Source organism: Camelus dromedarius, chromosome 24 (genome assembly GCF_036321535.1).
Source record: "Camelus dromedarius isolate mCamDro1 chromosome 24, mCamDro1.pat, whole genome shotgun sequence".
In the NCBI taxonomy this organism is placed as follows: Eukaryota; Metazoa; Chordata; class Mammalia; order Artiodactyla; family Camelidae; genus Camelus; species Camelus dromedarius.
The window spans coordinates 26,476,972-26,495,334 of NC_087459.1; the positions used below are offsets into that span (position 1 = coordinate 26,476,972).

Here is an 18,363-nt window from a genome sequence, read left to right on the forward strand (position 1 = left end):
GACCTGTGGAAGAACCTGGACCCTCCTGACCGGGGTCTGCCCGCTCTGGGCTTCAGGCTGGATAATAAAAGCCCATGTTTTGTAAGCTGTTTCCAGTGGAGGTTTCTTATCCTGGCAGCTAAAAGCATCCTAGTAAGTCAATCTTTACCATTTGTTTTTGTCTCCTGGTCTATTTTATAACAGACTGACACACCCTTTCCAACATCCCATTTGGTGATCGACCCACAGCAAGAATCTAGGGTTCTGTAGCAGATGCTGTAGCTGGTCCGCTCAAGTCCCACTCTACCCTCTTCTCTCCTGCCACAGAGCAGGCATGGGCCGCCCAACCCCTTCCGCCTGCTGCCTGGTGACCTGCAGTCTCTTTAGACCAGGATGACCAAAGTCACCGCCTGGAAAAGATGGAAAAGTCAGGGAACAGAAGGCACTGGTCTCTCTGAAACCCCTGAGCAGCTGCCCCAGGGCTGGGCTGCACACCTCCAGACTTCTCATTACAGGACAAAACAACCCCTCCCTTCTTAAGTCTCTGTTTATCAGGTTACTTGCAACTGAACACACTCCTAACGGAGACAGACCCCACGGTGTGCGTTTTCATCAAACTGAGATTCACTTCTGCATCCATGTTAGGACACAACTTTGTTTTACCGTCTTCTTTACCCCACCTTACTATACAGTTTATGTGTCTCAAACACCGGCCAGACTCCGCTGTCAGGAGTCAGGACGGCACTCACGCTGGTGGACAGGCAGGGCCGGGCCGTGGTTAGACAGGAGGGTGGTGGGGGCTTTCTGGGGGGGGCTGGGAACGTTCTGGCCTTGAGCTGGGTAGTTTACCTGGGTGACTTGGTTTCTTTAAAAATTTACCAAGCTGTTGACTCATAATAAATAGCTCTTTTTTTCCTCTCAATAAAAACTTTTAAAAAGACAGGTTTGGGATCCCTAGTTACGAAGCAGACAAGAAAGTTGTCTTGACACGTCTCCAGAGGTTTAACCAAGTTCCCACCCTTTGACTCAGTTCTTTTATCAATTTACCCAGAGAAAATTACCCAAAACACAAAGACTTACATACAAAGGTGTTTCACCAAACCATGTCCTATGTGTAAAGACACATGCCACACACGAAAAAGGGAAACAACAGGCAACCCAAGTGCCCCACAGGCACCAGCGTCGTACAGACGATCGACCTCAAATACGGGCGGAAACGCTGGGGGTGGAGACTCCCGACATTTCATCTGATGGGCGGGATCCATGAGTGACCTTCTCCCCTCTATTACTCTGCGTTTTGTAAACGATCTAAGAGAAGAAGTATGACTTTTGCAATTTGGAAAGAATTAACAGAAACCTCCTTCTTTAAAAAAAAAAATGTAAGAATAACCAACCCACACGCTGCCCAACCCCCGGAGACAGGACAGCAGCCCAGGCTCAGGCAAAGGGCATCTTGCTGCTTCTTGGGAAAAGGAAGGAGGCCTCCTGCCTTCTAGGAGGAGAAGCTGGGGCCTGGCCATGGGAAGCCCTGGATTCTAGAAGGCAGGACTTGACCTCTCTCAGCTGGGGGAGGGGGTCATGAAGGTGGGCTGACTCTTCTCAGATTGAGCTAGGGCCTGAGCTCTGGGCATCAGGTCAACGAGGGGAACCCTCCCAGGCTCCACCCCAGAGGAGATCGGGTGGGTGCCGCTGGCAGCACGAGGTGTCCAGGTTGCCCCCACGCCTGTCCCAGCAGGAGGGGAGGCCTGGCTCTGGTGGGCAGACAGCTCCCTGGGATCAGGTTTCCTCCCTGTTATTTAAAGCCTGTCTCCTGGTTCCTGGCAGCGGACGGGGCGGCCGCCGCCTGCGTGACCAGGATGAGAAATTGCAATCCCAACTCGGGCCCGCGTGCCTATGGCAACTGGCATCGTGGCCTTGGAGACTAATCTCTAGGCTGCCAGCCGGTAGGGGCCTCTCCCGGCAGGGCCGCTGCTCCCTGCAGAGGCCCTGGGCCGGGGATCGGGATCAGGCCCTCTCCCAGCTGAGGAGGGGGCATCTGGCCTTGCAGCAGCGCCCCAGCCAGGCTCAAAATGCACAAGTTCCCACGGCCACTGCCATACACTCCCAGCTCACAGTCACACATGTGGGGACATGGCCACAGGCACACACACCAAAACCATCCCACTTTGTTCCACAGAGCACTGGGACAGAGAGCAGGTGCTCCTGACCTGGAGAGTGTCCCAGGCTGGGAGGAGACGGGACGATTACAATAAAATAGACTCTTAGAAAAAAAGAGATTAAAACACACTGTGACACTTCTTGATTTGAGTGGCGGTTACATGGGCATATACACAGGTTAAAACTCATCACGCTGGACACTTAAGATGTATGCATTTTACTGTAAGTTAATAATACTTTTGCCAAAGACAAAAATACGTGACACACAGAAGTATGGGATGGTAGGTGGGAAAATCAGGGAAGGCTCCTTGGAGGAGATGGCACCCGGGCTGAGTCCAGGGTCACATCACGTGGGAGTGGGAGTTTGCAGGGGAGGAACACAGCCCGGAGAGCAGTACCCAGACATTGCTCATCTACAAGGGGGAATGCCTGCCCTGCCCCCTGCAGCGCCCACCTCCTTGGAATAAAATGCTGAGCAAATACGCATTTGAAGGAGAGCCAAATTACCCGCTGCCCAGGAAACCCAACCACGAGTCAGGACCGCCCACGTGTCTCGGTGGAGCCTGAGCAGAGCGGTGGATGGGGTAGAGAACCGGCCTGGCTCTGTGTGGCTGGAACCGCCAAGTCAGGGCAGGAAGTGGTGGGCCAAGAGACGGGCGTGGCTGCTGGGGCCAGGTCCAGGACCTCAGAAGGTCACCATTTAGGGGATGGGAACCACCAATGGGTTTGAAGCAGGTATGTTTAGGGGGTCCTGGCAGGTGAACTATAAGGGACAGGACTGGAGATGGCAAACCAGTAGTTACCAAGCTTCCATAAGAGTCTCGGCCAGGGATAACCAGGTCTGAGGCAGATGGTGGCAGCAGGATGGAGAAGCTAGATTTGATCATCGAGAAGGGCAGAGCTTTGTGACTGAGTGGATGGGGGTGTTCCCAGGAGGCCCTTGGGGTGACATCTGGGTTTCTGGTTCCAATGATGGAGTGGATGATGGTGCCCCCAGCCCAGCAGGGAAGAGTGGGGAGGCTGGAAGAGAGGAGGCTGAGAGGCCAAGCCTGGGACCCTGAGGGTCACCTGTAACCCGTGGGTGATCAGGGGCTGAGGGCTTAATGGGGGGGTCTGGGCTAAAGGGACAAGAGCTGAGAGATATGAGCAAAGGCCCATCATGGATTAGAGGGGTCCAGGGAGAACACAGTGGGAGAAATCAGAGGGAAACTGAAGACAAAGGGGGAATCAGGGGAGGGGAGAAGAGTGGAGGTCAGAGGTCAGGAGGCTGGCCAAGGAACCCAGAGGAACAGAAGGACCAGGGCAACAAACTGGGTGGGCCCAGGGGAGGAGATGCAAAGGGCTGAGGAGTGGAAGAGGGTGGCAGACGTGGGGCCTGGGTGAGAAAGGAGGTAGAGGAGGGGTGGGAGGGCTTAAATGGGCTTCAATCTTCAGGATGAGAAAACCGGAACCAGTGGGATTGGATGGAGACATACAGTCTCACCACAGGGACCAGGCCTCCTGGGTCCTTCCAGATGGGCCCCTCTGAGTTCAGGACCCAGTCCTAAGAGCCCCAATGCCCAGGCTCTCTGTCACTCCAGGACAACGAAGAGCCCTGACCCCATGGCCATTTCATTCCATCGGGTGGGAAGGTGTGTGTGTGCAGGACAGCAGAGGCTGGCACCCAAGGCCAGCCGGGAGGTGGACAGAGTCTCACCAGCCTCCCTAACAGGACGTGCATGCACGGGGGAAGGGATTTTGTTTTGTTCATGGCTGTCTCCCAGAACTACAGCAAGCAGGCAGTCTGCAATACTTGCTGGGTGGATGAACAAGTCACTAAAAGAAACCAAGTCTGAGAGTAAGGGAGATGCAAAAGGAAGCTCAGCCAATCTCCACCACCCTGCGCACCTATGGTCCCCCCCATGGCGCTCTCAACCTCATCACACCTACATCCAGCTGGCCTGAGTCCCCCTACTGCCCCGTCTGCCCCTCTCGGCATGAGGACGGGGGAGACGCCTGGGCTTTGGGGTCAACCGAAGCTGGAATCAGGTGTCTACCTAGCTATCACCAGCCTGTGACTTCCATCTGAGCAAAATGGTGCTACCAGTGACACAAGGACCACGCGTGAGATAACATGTGAAAAGTATCTGGCTCGGGGCTGGAGAGCCTACGGGCTCATTAAAGAAGTCACGATGATGGTGACAACTGCTTTGCACTGACATCACCTGCTGAGCGCTGCCTCCCCTGACATCACCCTGTCTCATCAACTCCAGGTCAGCTCACCCGGCTCTCCTGACTGGCGGCACAATGACACTTCTGTCCCCCTACGTGCTGGGGGACCGGGTAAGAAATGCAGGCCTGGCACTCAGCTGGGCGTCAGGGGGCCCTGGCCGCCGGCCCTCCAGTCCTGGCTGCCCCTGGGCAGCTCACCTGCGTGGTGTGTAAATATGTCTTGGTTCTTAGGCATCTGCAGAGCTTGGGGCTGGGTGTCAGGAGGTGGTGGGAAGAAGCCAGCACTGGGGCAGCGCCAGCCCCTGGGGCGAGCGTGTCTCTTAAGAGCCTCTTCATCAGACGTAAACAGGCCTTCTCAGAAGGATGAGCGATGTGGAAGAGGAGCACCAGGCCCTTTCTTGTCGGGAAAAGGCTGGGCGGAAAAGAGCTAATCACTTGTGGGTGAGCTAATCCCGGTGCGGGCGCTGGCTCCCGGCCCCCACCCCAACTGGCAACCCGGCCCAGCCCTCCGGAGCCGGCACGCTCCCTCCCTCCCCCAGTTACTGGTTTCTACTCAACCTGGTGCCCTGGGCTCGGAGCCACTAGGGGTGGGGGGCAAGGGTCCCAGGGAAGAACCTGGCTTCTAACTCCAGAGGTCACCCTGAAGTACAGCATGGAGCCTGGGCACCACCCCTCTCTGGACCTCAGTTCCCCCCACCTGTAGGTTGGGAACTTGGGCTAGAAGTTCTCAGCCCCAGATGGAAGGACCACCACGACCGCTCCTCAGCGTCCACACCTGCCCCGATCTAGTCCAGAGCACTCATCACAGTCCCTCTCACACCCCTTCCTCATTTCTGGCCTGCCCACAGGCCCCACCCCGACCCAGATGCCCTCCACCCCCTCATTTGTTCTTGCTCCTGTAAATCCCAACACCACACCCTCCAGGACCCTCTCCTCCTTCCCTCCCGATTCCAAGGGCTCCTCAGTCCCAGTCCTGGGCCCGCCCGCCCGCCTTGGCCTCGCACCCACCTGAGGGATGCTGTGGGACGCCAATTAATTGTGAGTGCGAGTATTTTCACTGCACCCGTGAAGACCCAGACCCAGCACTGGGGTGAATCAGGCCCAGTCCCTGCCCAGAGCTCCCAGGTAAGGAAAGAGAAGTCGAAGGTTATACATACATGTATATATTTTTAGGGGGGAGGTAATTAGGTTTATTTATTTATTTTTATCATCATTTTTTTAACAGAGGTAATGGGGATCTCGTGCATGCTAAGCACACACTCAACCACTGAGCTGTACCCTTCCCTGCGTCGAAGGTTATATAAATAGTGACCTACACATGAGAGGAGACCATCTCCATTCACATGTCCATTCACTAGGTCTTTGGCAGCTGCACCTGCCACCTGCCCTGTCCTCGTACTCTCTGTTCGCACATGCGCACACACGTCACGGCTGACACCTGCAGGTGCCCCAAGCCCCATTCATCCCTTTCATAAATATGTAAGTATTTCTTGCAAACCCACTGTGCTCTAGGCAAGGAACACCACCATACAGGGAAGAGGGGGCCACATGGTCTATCCTGGGGGTGGGGGGGTGAATTCCCACCCTGCTGCAGGAGCAGGGGGTTGGTTCACATTAATAGCCAGGTCCCCAGGGGATGACACGCATTCTTTTGTGGCTGGACAGTCACAGGCCCACACAGGGGCACACCAATCACCCCTTCCCTGCTCACAGCTTTCACACATTATCACTTCTGAGGCCCCTGCACTCTGGGAGGGAGGCAGGACACAGACTGTCATCCGTCCTACGCTGTACAACCGAGGCCCAGCATGGAGGTGACCTGCCCACCATTACACAGCACTCTGGGACAGCGAGCACTCCAGGCCACCTTCCCGCTCTGCTCCCTGGCCCTCCTCTCCCGTGCACACTCAGGCTGGTGCACACACCCCATTTCCTTCTCCAAACGTATTGCCCCCACCTCGGCCCTCATTTTGGCAAGGTGAGCCTGGCTACCTCGATCCACCAGGGACAAGCCAGGCCTTGCCCAAAGCTCTGGCCAGGGGATTCAATAAAGTGACCCATGCCGGCTTTTCTCTCCCAACACCAGGACGGGGACCTGGAGGAGCCCAGCCCAGGCTACACCATCCCTTCCCTAGGGCCCAACCACTGCTGACAGGCAGCTCCCCACCAAAAGCCCACGGTCTCAGGTGCGTGCATGGGGCCAACTCTCGGGAGATCCGTGTAGTTGAGGATCTGCCATCTACTGGGGCTGTGTGACGCTGGGCAACCTGCTTCCTCTCTTTGGGTCTCAGTCTCCTCCCCCAGTAGAGGCATCCCTGACACTCTGCCCCTTCTTCCCTCACAGAGCAGTGGTGGGAGGTGAGAGCCAGGTCCCAACGGAGCCTTTTTATCCAAATCTCACCTTGGCCTTGGGCCTGGCTGAACCCCACTTTTTCAAGAAGCCTCAGTCACATTACAGCCATCAGCAGCCATATGTGACCACCCAGTGCTGTGCTGTTAGCATCCTTTCTTCATCTCCTGCTACAACCCTCCAAGCACATGGATGCTCAGAAAGGCTGAGTAACTTGCCCTGGTCACACAGCAGGAAGACTTAGGGGCCAGTTTCAAAGTAAAGTCTGCCAGAAGGAGCAACAAGCACCTGATTTCCCCCGACACACATTTCCCCTAAGCAGCCCCAAACACGGCTCACTGCCCAGTGACTCACGTGCAGATACTTGCAGAAAGGCTGAGCGGTTCTCCCATGGTTCATTATTTCAAACTATCTTTTCTGCCTCCCTCCAGAGAGCGAGGGGCTTCAGGACAGGGGCCAGGCCTCCTCTCTGGTGTTGCAGTGAGGCCCAAGGTGGGCTTCCTGGAGGCATCATAGGTCCTGACAACCAGAAGGGACCCCACAGACATGGAGATATCACTTTCTGAACCAAAAACAGGGCAGAGGTTGCTGGGAAGGGTCCTGCACTGCCAAGATTGTGGGCCTTCCAGGATGTTGGGGTGAGTTGTGGAGACAGCAAAAGAGAATTCTGGGAGCTGCCAGCCCTCCTTGTAGACCCCAGACTCTGGATCGCCCAGTCTGACCCCCATGAATGCAGCAGCAGGCTCTGAGCCAAGAAGACGGGAGCAAGGAGGCACTGGTTTCATGCCCCCAGCGAAACCCTGTCTGAAGCCTGGGATGAGAAAGTCACTCCTTCCAAAGTTCTGTCCCTGCAGAGGTGCACGTTGGCAGGGAGGGGTCTCGGTCTCCTGGCCCTCTAAGCCTTTCAGAAGGAAAACCTCATGGGGTTGACAAAGCTCTGAACTGACTCCCCAAGGTGGGCAGTAGGCACCTGGACAAAAACCAGCTCCAGCTCCATGCCACACCCACCTGCCCTCCATCCCCCATCCTCATGGAAGCCTCGACAGCTCTGGGCAGCACCATGAGGGTGGACGCAGCCCACACGGGCAGTGACTCATTATTACACCAGATAAATGTGGGGCCTGCATCACCGAGACTGGGCCCACCCGCCTAGGAGCGTCACCACCCAAGATATCCCACTTGCCCGCCTCCAGGGCTCTCTCCCTTAGGTGGTACTTCCAGCTCATCAGACCCATTCCACAGACCCCAAGGACTGCATCTACTGGGATTTACCTGGACATGTAATGAGGCTTGAGGGTTACCCCAGGTGATGCCATGGGCAGTCTGCACGTGAGTCACTGGGCAGAAATTGGTACCCCTTTCTCCTGCCTGGTCCCAGCAGCCATCAGCCTATACTCCATCAAACATTCAACAGCCACCTGCCTCCAAACAGAATCGACAGCCACTATGTCCTACTGCGGACTTTCCCCTCTCTTCATCTGGGGTGTTTCCAATGCCCTGATCACTCCCACATCCCTAAGGCCCCCATCCACCGCGGTCTGCTCCAGAACCTCCGTCAGCTGTTTTGCCTCAATGCGCCCACCCAGCCTCCCGGAACAGGCAGACCAGAGTGGCTGCAGGAGGGCAGGAAGCCCTGGACCAAGAGTCATGAGATGTGGCTTTCAGATCTTGATTCTTTTAACTCTGAGACCTTAACCAACTGTCTTCCCAGTCCTGGGCCTCAGTTTCCACATCTGAAAAGGAAAAGAGGTCAACATTTTCTGAGGCCCCTTCAGCTCTAAGAGTTCGGGGCACACCATCCAGGAGGCACAGGAGTAGGGGAGGGAGGAGGGTGCCCCTGCAGAAGCCCCGGGCCCCAGTCCTAAGCAGAAGTCACGTCAGCCATCCTGAAAGACAGACCCCACTGGCTGCCAGGAGGTGTGTGTATGTCTACTTAACGGGTCAGGATTTCTTTTGGAGGTGATGAAATGCTCTGAAATTAGACTTTGGCGAACACTGCACAACTTTGTGAATATACGAAAACACATTGAAGTGTACATTTGAAAGAATACAGTTTTCAAATTAAAAAAAAAAATCCACATGCTAGAGAGGAAAAAATAAAATCCTAAAGGTACCGCTGAGCCCCGACCCCAGGCTCCGAGGACCTACCCACCGGCTTTTCTTGTGCGGAATATGTAAACCCCTCTTTGCTGGTGCCTCTGTAGTCAGGTTTCCTATTACCTGGAGCCAAACGCACTCTTAACTGATGGACTCGTCCCTGTGCCACCGGCCGGGACCAGAGGGGGCTCTGCACACCAGGCAGGACTTGTCTGAGGCTGGTGGTCAGGATCCAGCTAAACGTCAAGTTACTGGACACAGTCACCGCCAGCAGCTTCTGGAACACCCCACAGACGTACACACACGTGTATGCACATAAGTGTGTGTGTCTACATAGCCCAGGGGGCTAACTATTCTGAGGCTTCACACTTGTGCTCTCTCCACACACACCAGCTGCCCTTCATGGAGGGGGAACTCCCCCAAACTGGGTTGCACCAGCCACAGGAAGACACGGTGCTCCCCCACCAACCACCACCATCACCCACCACCCTCTGGCTGCCTCTGGGGAGGATGGAGTTGAGCTGGTGAGACTTGGTATCGAAGGGTGGAAAAAGCCCCTTGACCTTCCAAGGCCCCGCCCCGAATGCCCCAACACCCAGCTTGCTTCTAATTCACTTAACAAGTTTGTCCTGGGCGCTCACTGTGCCAGGCAGGGAGCTGGGGGCAGGGATACGGACGGACAAGGCAGCACAGCCTTGACCCAAGAAAGGGCAACAGACAAGTTCAAGGGCAGCTGGAACACAGAATGTAGCGAGGGCTGTGCTGCAGGAGCAAAGGAGGGGCATCCAACACGGACGCAGGAGGGGGCATCAGGGAAGGCTTCCCGACAGAAGTGACATCCAAGCTGAGGCCTGCAACAATTGGCCCAATGAAATGGACAGGGAGCAGTAAAACATGTTCGAAGGAGAAGCAAGATGGAACACAGTACATTCTAGAAAACGGTGAAGCGCATCACGGCTGGCACTGAAGCAGGCAGGGCCTGGCCATGCCCTGGCTGGGAGTGAGGCCATCTGATGAAGGTCTTCACCTGGACCCAACACAAGGCCCCAAGTTGGTCCCCATGGAAGGCCCTGCTACTTCTGGAGTGTCACTGCCTGTCTCTGGACCTTACTCACTCCGTTGCAACCCCCACCCCAGAGTGCCCACCCAGCCTTCTGAATCCCACCTGTCCTCCAGTCACCTCCTGCAGGCTGCCCCCACCGGGGAGTGTGTCTGTCTCCAGAATCCAGCCACAGGGCCCACACCCCTGGGTAACCCAGCACCAAGGCAGGGCCTGGCATCTCTGATGTCTGATCACCCGCTCCAAGGGTCTGAGAGGTCGATGGGCCAAGAGGACTAACTGCTTCTACCCCTGGGGTTTTCCTAGCTTGCAGAAACAAACTCAGACACGGCACAGCCCATGCTCCATGGGCAGAGGAGGTTAAGAGCACAGCAGGGAATGATGGCATCCAGGTCCCCTCTGGGCAGGCCTGGGGCTCTCCTAGGGCCAGCCTCTGGGACTGTCCTATGACAAGCTGAGAAAACACTCTTCACTGGGATGGGGACCAACTTCTCCCAAATGAAAACACGGATCCTTGCAAGAACCTTGCCAGGCAAGGAGAACCATGCTCCTTTGTTCACATGAGGCTCAGAAAGGTAAAGTTGCTTGCCTGAAGCCACACAGCAGGTCAGCGATAGAACTGGGACTGGAACCTCTGTCTGTCTGGCTTCAAAGGTCCTGATACTTTTCAGGGTCCCCTGCTGGGAAGTGGGAAACCCTGAGGCAGCCAAAGGAGCCAGCCCCCAAAAAGGGGCACTGGGCCTCCAACCCAGGGCAACCAAGAGCATCTCTCCTTTGGATGTGTTGAGAACAGTGTCTCAGTAGTACTGGCCCTGGGCAGGTGATGGACCAGGATCAGAGGGAGGATGTGGTTAGCCCACCCACTCAGAGGGCTGCACCCCCAGCTGAAAACCAGGGTACACACGGAGAACAGGGGCAACCAGCTCCTTCCCAAAGGGCCTACCTCTCCCGAGCTGGGCCTCTCTGCTGAAAGTCGCCACACCTGAAAAACCAGCTCCTGGATAAACATGAGACACCAGACAGGCCCAGTCACCAGACCCCCCTGGAGCCCGCCAGGACCACCTTGGAGCTGGGTGGGTGGGCGGGCAGGGGTCCTGTCTGTTCCAGGGAGCCAGGCAGAAGCACTCAGGGGCCCATCTGCACAGGGCTAGCCTGCCACTCCCTCCACTGAGTACAGCCAAAGGGTGGGACTCAGGGGTCCAGCCTTTGAAGACAAGGGGCCAAGGCGTGGAGGTAGGGAGGCTCATCAGGAAAAGTCAATTACTTCCTCACAAAAAAAACAAAGTTCAAACCCTCAAATTGGGAAAGGGAAGGGAAATAGCTTGGTGGTAGAGCACATGCTTAGCATGCACGAGGTCCTGGGTTCAATCCCCAGTACCTCCATCAAAAAAAAAAAAAAAAAAAAAAAAAGCCAAATCTCAAGACACTCATGCAGGCCACCCTGCTGTCACCCACAGTGCTCTCTTTCCTTAGGAAGTCACAACCTCTGGGGGACCCAGGAGCTCTTCTTGGGTCCCCCTTCACTCAGGCATGGCTGTTTGTGAGCCCACAAGGTGCGGCTCCTCTGTTTTCTATATGGTCAAACTGAGGCGCAGCCGACCAGGCAGCCATCCAAGCCACAGGCAGCAAGCAGGTGGCAGAGTGGGATCGGCCCAACCAGAAGCTTCCGTGACCAACCGAAATCTCAGTGCTGCTCACACAACACTCAGGAGACTGGCCACAGCCAGCAGGGGATCTCAGATGTCTGTCACCCAATCTTTTACTTACAGCCCTCACAGGTAACTTGGAGGGAAGTGGCCCTACAGCAGCTCAGAGGGGGACACAGGGAGCGGGAGACCCAAATGTCCCTACTCCCTCCCCTTCGGGGGCCCCACACCCTCCAGGGCTCTGTGGGAGCCCAGCGGCTCATATGACCCCAGCTGAGTCTTGCCCTGGCCCTGCAAACCAGATCCTCTGTTCTCCTGTTCACAGACGACCACACCAAAGCACAGAGACGTGGTAGCAATCACTTAAGGTCACACAGCCCCATTCTGTTTGACTCTAAATTATGTTCCTGACTGCCCTCCTTCCATATCCTTCCCAAAGAAGTCCTGTCCGTGTTTCAGGAAAACACGGAATTTCTACTTAAAGCTATACAGGTGCACAAGTGGAGACCAGGGCCTTACTGCTGAGGACCCATAGACTCCCTGGGGAATGGGGCACACAGAGGTGGGTGAACACCACAGGGCAGACAGCTCCTGTCCCTCCAGGCCTGCCCCCTGCCTCTGGAGCATCCATTGTTCCGGAGCCCACCTGCGTGGCAGGCGAGGACTGCAGTCCTAAGGGCAGCCGCAGGCAGGTGTAATTTCATCAGGAGCTCGCCGTCTGTATTAGTCACCAGAAACGGAGGATGAAATTCCAGCTCTGCGGACAGAAGTGTGCAGCGATCCTGGCTCAGGGTCGGCTCTCAGTGGGGGTGGGGATGTGGTGTAGGCAGTGCCTTGGTGAATGTGAGGAAAGGTGCCCCCTCCTCTGGGTGGCCCTAAGCCGGAGAACAGCTCAGCAAACTGGCAGGCCTTGAATTTCTCCGCCAGGAGAGCAGCAGAGCTCTGTGACATATCCATGCAGGGGAATACTACTCAGCCACCAAAAGGAACCAGCTCCTGATGCTTCAACAAAGCACTGGGAGGAGTGAAAGAAGCTAGACTCAGGCTGCATACTGTGTGACTGTGTTTACACGATGCTCTGGAGGATGCAAGGCTATAGAGACAGAGAATGGGCCAGTGGTTGCCAGGGCCTGGGGGAGGGGCTGGCTGCATACAGGCCTGAGGGAACTTTGGCGGGGATGGAACGTTCTGTCTTGATAGGGGCTCTGGTCATGTGAATGCATGTCTTGGTCGAGCTCTTTGGACGGCACATTTCAGACCCAGGCTTGTCACCAGACACTGTTTATCCTTCTACAATATATATATAATGCACAGAAGTGAGCCCTTCCTACATGCCAGCCTAAAGCTGGACACCAGAACCCGAGACCCTGCAGACCTGGTGCCTCCGTAAGTCTCACACCAGCTTGTGGAGTGACAGACAGAAGGATGGATGGCTGGACAGATACAGGCCCCTCCACATGGTAGTTCTGCCAAGGGCCAGAAAGCACACCTTGAGACACTACGAGACCCCACCAGCAGGAGGCCTGGCCCCACCTAAGCTTCCAGGAAAGGAATAGCCTGAAGGGTCTCCTCCAGCCACAGGCCAGAGAGAGACATGGTCCCAGCTGTCCCCAGCTCACAGCTGGCCCTCCTCCCCCAACCACATAACCTGACCGGGCACCTATGAGCTGCCCAGGACCCCAAGCCCTCCAGCTGGGACCTCTCACCTCTGGCTTCCCACCTCGTCTCCACTCCAGACCTGCACCAGGGTGACCCACATACACCCCCAGGGAGCCCTACCACAGCACCACCCTGGGGGTCAGGCAGGACAGGGGGCATCATCGCCACTTCACATATGAGCACATGGCCCAGACCAGGGTCCTAACGCGGATGGCAGGTGCTCAAAGATCCCCAGTTTGGGAAGCCCTGGTGTTCAGGGTCTTCTGTGCCACTGGTGTCCATAAGTCATATTATGAGATGTTGGGAGGAACAGGAAAGTTGCCGGGGACACCCTATCAGAGCCAAATTACGATCTGCAGTCCAAGATTTGCAGAGGGAGGCCTGAGCACTGGGAGGCTATTTCTCTGACGCTCCCTCTTCGAGGCTTGGAGATCTGGCCTCTGGGACCCCTGGCAGGGGAGGGTCCTTGCTGGGTTGTGCACAGGCTTGAGGGCTGCCCCTTTGGAGGGACGCCAGGTGAGTACAGTCCCGTGGTTGCTGGGAATTACCACCTCGTTGCCATGCCATCTGAGGTAGGACCCCCCTAGCCCCTATGTTGCACTGAGGCCCCTGGAATGTTGCGGGAGGGCCCAAGGGCAGGAAGCGAACAGGGCCTTGTGGCCCATTCCCCTCCCCCCAAGCCAAATAGGAGATCTGGCCCCTTGGACCCCAGACTGGAGGAAGCCCAACAGAGGAAATTAGAATCAATGCTGTCCGATTCAAACTCGTTCCAGACTGAGTCCTGACCCCAACTCCTGGCCCCAGCCACACCCTGAGTCCCTCCCCAGCCCCCAACAGTCTCACTGCCCACAGGCTGCAGCTGGAGGGTTGCCAGATAAAACACAAGACCCCCCCAACTCAGTTCAGTCTGAACTTCAGGTAAACAAGTAAATTTTTAGTATAATTTATGTCCCCAGCACTGCATTATCTGAAATCCAAATTTAACTGGGTGTCCCTATTTTTATTGGCTAAATCCGGCAACCCGAAGCAAGTGGTCCTGAAGGAGGGAGACAGGTGGGCACACAAATAGCTCTGGGTCAGCCAGGCCCAGCTCGGGACCAAGAAGAAGGGGGTTTGGAATGAGGATTCTGCTCCCTGCCTGGCACCACCCCCTCACCAGTCACCCCAAGCCCACGTCTGGAGAAAGCTCAGCCTCACCCAGCTCATTCAGGAAACCGAACTCACCCCAAAAGTGGACAGGGCTCACCCCTTTGCTGCCATCAGTCATAACCCACCGCACTGAGTCTGAAATGACAAAATATCAACCGCAGTGACATGGTCCCAACCAGACATCCCTGCAAATGAGGAACCTGGGTGCCTAGTGAAGCCGGCTTCCCTGGAGACTCACCTGGACACCCCCACACCTACACCCGGAAGTCTCCATTGTCACCCTGTCACCATAGGGGTGACATTCTGCTGTCTCCGAAGCAGGCTTATCTCCTCCACTTCTCCCACATGAAACAGTCCTCCCCATGTTCCGCCCTTGCTTGTGAATCCCTGCCGGGAATTCCTTTCCAGTCTCCCCAAGGGTTCACATCTCACAGGACCCCAGCCTCCCAGGAGATCCTGAGCCCTGGGTCTCACTCTGCTCTCCAAGATCGGGGGATTAACCCTGCAGGTCTTGTTCTCGGTGCCCCCTGAGGCCCCATGGGGCTGGGGATACGCTCCTGGCCTGTGCCAAGGAACCTGGCTGTGTCCCTGGCAGCCGGGCATCATGGAGAGAGAGCCAGACAACTAAGAGAAGCCAGATGGAGGGCACTCGGGGAGCAAAGCCCCAGGCTCAGGTCTAGGGGAAGACACAGGCTGGGGTAACGGGGAGAGGAGCCTCCTGGAGGATGGGAGGCAGGAATCTCAGGGAAAGACCCTGGGACTCCTACCATTGTGGGAGACCTGCCCCAGAGATGGGAATCTAGGAACAATAGGAGAGCGTCTGCTTAGCAATTTGGACCCTGGAGCAGGACTTCATTCACTCAGTACGTATTAGGGGACCAGCCCTCCCACCAGGGAATCAAAAGCAAGCCTCAGTCCCTGCCTTGTCCCCAGTGCAATTGGGACCTGTAACTCTTCAGTGAGATCAATGTTGGGACAGAGGAAGGACAGGATGTCATGGGGACACAAAGGTGGCACCTTGGCCAGTCTTGGGGATGTTCCTAGGACAGCTTCCAGCCCGAGGACATGACAGCCAGCTAAGCCCTGAAAGAGGAGGGGAAAAAGGCAAATTCAACAACCCCTATTCTCACATCCTAACCAGGTGGGAACACTCAAGGAAGCCCACACCCCCTCAGGTGGGAAGAACTTTTGAGGTAAGAGGAACAGCACATGGAAAGGCCATTCAGGAAAACTGCAAGCTAGGAGGTTTCAAAGAGTGGGCCCAGAAGGCAGTGGATGGACAGATGAGAGCCAGAGGACATGAACCAGAACCCGGAATGAGGATGGACCAGGAGATGTGCTCTGTGGTTCCAAGGTCATGCTTAGGACATGAGAGCCCCATGCAGTCACCACATCACCCTGAGATCCTTACCTGGAGTCTCCAACAACCAGGCCATTACCAAACAGGGGATGCCTTGGCTGCCAGAGACAAGGAGGCTGCAGGAACAGCTGCCTCGAGACCCCTATTATTACGTCTGCCTCTCAGACTATCTCCAAGCATCAAACACTGACAACTGGAACCGTGTCAGAAGGCTAGCCAGCTCTGGGAGACTGCCTTAAACGAACAGATGAAGCACGTTGCAAATAAATGACCCTTCCTCCAGCATCTAGAGAACAGTCTTCTTAAGTAGGTTAAGCATGTCCCTACAATGGTATCTTCAAGACCCAGTTTTGCAACCTTTCGCCCTGCATCCTCCCACATTTTAAATGAGCCAGCAACGATTGGCCGCAGAGTCCCAACTCTTCCTCGTTTCTTCCGCTGGGGTCCTCTGGGACCCTTTGAGTCAGAGCCACAACTTTCTAGGTCACCCTCAGAGCAGGGTACCGAATGGGGTGTGGTCTTAAGCTTCCCACATCCCAAAAGCAGGTTGAAGGTTCCGACATCCTGCCCCCTTGGTCGGCAGGTCTCTGCTCAGAAGAGGTCAGAGTCTACTTCCCCCACTCTGGGCCCCACTCCTGACGGCCACCTGACCGCCTCCTTCCTTGCTGTCCTTGCACCCAGCCCTCCCTGCCAGCAGCCACCAGCCTCCCAGACACCACCACCTCCCACTCCGAATAAATAATCAATGCCGATGCCCTTTCCCTTTGGAAATGACGCTGCTGAAATAAATGGGCTGCTCCCAGGCACCTCCCAAGCCCTGAGGCCCCAGGCCAGTACTGGGGAGCAGCAGATCTAGCAATGGGGCAACCAAACATGCAGAGGGAGATGATAGCCTGAGGCGTCAGGGCAGTTTAAGGCCACCCCTTCCTTCTGCTACAAGCAGTAAGAGAAGCCTCTGCAAATGCCCACTCCTCTAGAAGCTGTCCAGGCCTGCCCCAAACCCCACATCACCAGTACCGGACTCCTTGCAAGACCAGCGTCTCCCCTACATGCCCAGCAAGGAGACCCGGACATGCTAAGCTCCCTCACTTGGGCTATGATGGGGACACAGGTGCCTCCCACCCCAGTTCTAGTCCTGGGTGCCTGGGTCACAGGGCCAGAAGTCTACAGCTCAGCCCTCTCCCGCAATGTCAGGAGGGCGGAACTCTCAGCTGCACAGTTCCCCTGTCCTGGGCCCAGGCCATCGCCCCTCCCCCTGGCCACAGGCTGGGGCTGGGGAGCCCAAGAGAGCCGGGGAGCCCATCATTTCCAGAGATTCAGGATGGGGAGTGGGCATCCAGCACCCTGGGAAGCTTCAGGGGCCTCCCCACTCATCTGCAGGAACTCAAGAGACCACCCACAGGCATGACATCCCCAACTTGCTCCTCTGAAACCTCTGTGACCCCTCATGCCATCCTCTGAGTCTCCTTCCCCCGCCCCACTCCACCAGGGGCTCAGCTGCCACCACTCAGGCCAGCCCCCTCCCCAGGGACCCCCAACAGGAACCACTGTGCTGGAGCAGTACTAGCTGTGTTTAACTCAGCCTGTGAGTGGGGGGCACCGGCCAGGAGACGGCCAAGCCCAAAAAAGGCGGAGATGGGGGGGCTTGGTGGGCGGGGGCCATCGCCTTCCCAGCCCCCTCCGCTCCCACATTGGCGCCCGCTGCCTGGGCAGCACAACTGACCTCATTCGCCAACTGCAGCAGCCTGCGGGCGCCCGCTGCCCGCCCGGGGCGCCCCCCACCTCCGGAAAGGCCAGGAGGGGTGACAGCTCCCAGCTCCCACCCCCTCCCGGCAGGTGGGGGCAGCCGTCCCTCCCCTCCCCCGGCCCGAATTATAATCCCAGTCACGTGCCTCCCAAGGCACCCAAAAGCCGGACCCAGAATCTGTAACACCTTGAGGGGGAGGGGCGGGGGCCCCTGGGGTGGGAGGAGAGGGGAGAATGGTCCGGGCGCCCGCCCCCCGCAAAAGTTTCTCCTACCTTGGAGGATCCCCAAGCGCTCCTGCCAGCGGCGCCCCGGCCCCGGCCCGCGGCCAGGACTCAGCCTCCTGCCGCTGCCTCCTTAATTAATCCGGGAGAATGGGGGAAGGAGAGGCAGAGGGAGGCGCGGAGAGGCGGAGGGGGCGGGCGGGAGGAGAGCGGGGCGCGGGGCGGGGAGGGGGCCCGGCGGGGGCTCTCGGGCCGGCCGGGGGGCTGGCGCTCGGCGGCCCCCACCCCCGGCGCGGGCTGCGGCGGAGGGCGGGGCGCGGCGCGGGGAGCGGAGCCGAGAGCGGGAGCGCAGGGAGGCTCTTTGTTCTGTAATCCCAGTAAGATTGCCAGCCATTCGCCCCGGCCCTAATCCCAGCCCCGCGCAACACCACCCTCCATTGGCTGCCATTTACATACGGGATTAGCCCGCCCGGCCCGCCCCGCGCCCCGGCCTGGGCACCGCGGGGGGAGCGCCGCGCCCCCGCCCCGCGCCCCGAGCGCGCGCCGCCCCAGCTCCCGCCGCCAGGGGGGCCTGCGGGAGGGGCGGCCTCGGCGCCCCCTGGCTGCCTGCGACGCCCCTCCGCCTCCCCAGCGCTGGCCAGGGCGGATTAGAAAGCCATGGCTCGGTCCGGGAGACCCGGGCTCAGGAGCCCGGCCCGAGGGTCAAGGTCACTCAGCGGGCGCCGGG

The 18,363-nt window shown here is 57.3% G+C and overlaps 1 protein-coding gene across 6 annotated transcripts in view; it reads right to left on the minus strand.

The window, feature by feature from the left end:
- The window catches only part of GTF2IRD1 (GTF2I repeat domain containing 1), a 95,438-nt gene extending 77,653 nt beyond the window's left edge, over nucleotides 1-17,785 (minus strand). For 2 of the 6 annotated variants that reach the window (XM_064478610.1, XM_031432752.2), the window contains exons 1-2: nucleotides 17,688-17,784; nucleotides 14,384-14,443 (exon numbers count right to left, since the gene is read on the minus strand). The gene's annotated coding sequence lies outside the window, so the exon portion shown is untranslated. Of the gene's footprint in view, nucleotides 1-14,383; nucleotides 15,097-17,687 lie in introns of those variants that run through there. The other 4 variants (XM_064478609.1, XM_064478611.1, XM_010980777.3 and 1 more) reach the window with 4 other exon arrangements.
- Between the last annotated feature and the right edge of the window lie 578 nt (nucleotides 17,786-18,363).